A 1761-nucleotide genomic window follows, 5' to 3' on the forward strand; every position below is an offset into this window, starting at 1 on the left:
CTTGGGAAAATCATGTGATCAATTTGAATTAGAGCAATTTATGTAAAGTATTGAGTGCTTGATTTGGCTGTGCTACTTGTCAAGGCATAATCAGGAAACTTAGTTTTTAGGGCTCTCAAATATAACTCAATCGAGCAGTCTTGCCAAACTAATCACAGGTGAGAAGGTGGGATGGTAACCTTTCCTTTATAGTCTTTCTCCTCTATTAGAGACTTGATTGTGTGGAGGAGCAATACTCAGTCAAAACAGAATTCTTCTGATCTGCCTTACTTGGTGTCTCAGTCTGTGTAGCATTGCAATATTCTGGTTATTTAGCCTTGATGGGTTTTTGGTGCTGAACATGTAATTCAATATTGCAAGCACAGCCCTGCAGCAAAGCACAAACATGCCCTTGAAGATATGGCCAGATCATATCAAAAAGCAATATAAATTCATTTCTATTGAAGTGTCCTGTAATATGTAATTATTACTTGAATATGCGGGATGTTAAGACTGATGTGTGAAAGTTCTGCAGTTTGGGTGTTGGCTGAGGAGAGTATTTGTAGGATCCCTGAAGAAGGCACAAGGACACAGGGGGTGGTGGTCACCCTCTGTGTTGCCCCTCTGTGCTGGCCTGGCTCACAGGGTTTGGTCAGCACCATCAGGGCTTTCAGCTTCACTCTCCTTTGTGGAAGGGGCAAGAACCATTTCCTTCACAGCTTTTATCACTTGGTTTCTCTGCATAGAAAAAATACTTACAAGAACTGGAGTCTTTTTTTAAATGTTACTTAGTTATTTTAAAACCAGTAGGTGTTTCAGTGAGCCCCAGGTGAGCTGAGAGTTTTTGTAGCAAGATGGTCCTTTGCTTCTTTTTTCCAGCCTACTCTGAAGGTCCTTTATATAGTCTTGATAGGTGTAGTTAGAGAATTAGGCTTTCCAAAGAATTAAAAACCTGCCTGTAATGTCCTTTTACCGTTTTCCCCAATGTCCCGTAATGTTTTGTTTTAAAATGCTAAATTCCGTGTCTAGGAAGTGATGTTGTTAGGTTTGATGTGCAATAGCCAAGGTGAAAAGACACTGCATAAAGGACCAAAAGTACCAGAACTGCTGCCAAAAGGTGTCAGCCACGGGCCTGTTGCTGTAATCCCGGTGCTTTCTGTGAATTAAATGACTTCAGCCACTGGAGGAGGAATGGAACATTTTGGGCAAATTGGAGCAGGGAGGTCCTTGGTACCAGGTCACAGTGTGGGCTTCAGGCTTGGCCGTTGTCTCAGTGCCCATCTTGGCACGTTCTGAGGAGCTGCCACGTTAAGCAATGGCATGTCTGTGCCTGGGAATGCTACAGAGGTGCTAGTTTCCTTTTTGGGTAGAGGAGGGGAAGGAAAGGGCTGGGGGTTTCATCTCTAGGAGATTCCTTTGTGCTCCTAAGTGAGATTTCTCTTTAAACCTTTTTAAAATCCCCTTTAAGGAGAGTCAGAATGTGTCTGGCCTATCAAGGATTTGAGTTTAAAAGTTTTTTTTTTTTAAGACCTTTTACTACCAAATGCTGAATGTAACTGCCATAAACTTCAGGAAAAAAAAGCCACAAACATGATGCTGTTTCCTGTGGGTGAGTCTGGTGAGCACAGTGTTGGTTTGTATTGCTTGAAAATGTTCTTGTTCTGTTAAGCCAAATTCTCAGAGAGCTGGAGAACTCACTGCCGTGGGAATGGGGTGGGGGAAGGGGGTAGGAGGGGGCAGAGCTGCTGGCAGCAGAGCTGTGTGTTGGCACGAGTGAGTCCG

Source organism: Lonchura striata, chromosome 17 (genome assembly GCF_050655825.1).
Source record: "Lonchura striata isolate lonStrDom1 chromosome 17, ASM5065582v1, whole genome shotgun sequence".
NCBI lineage: Eukaryota > Metazoa > Chordata > Aves > Passeriformes > Estrildidae > Lonchura > Lonchura striata.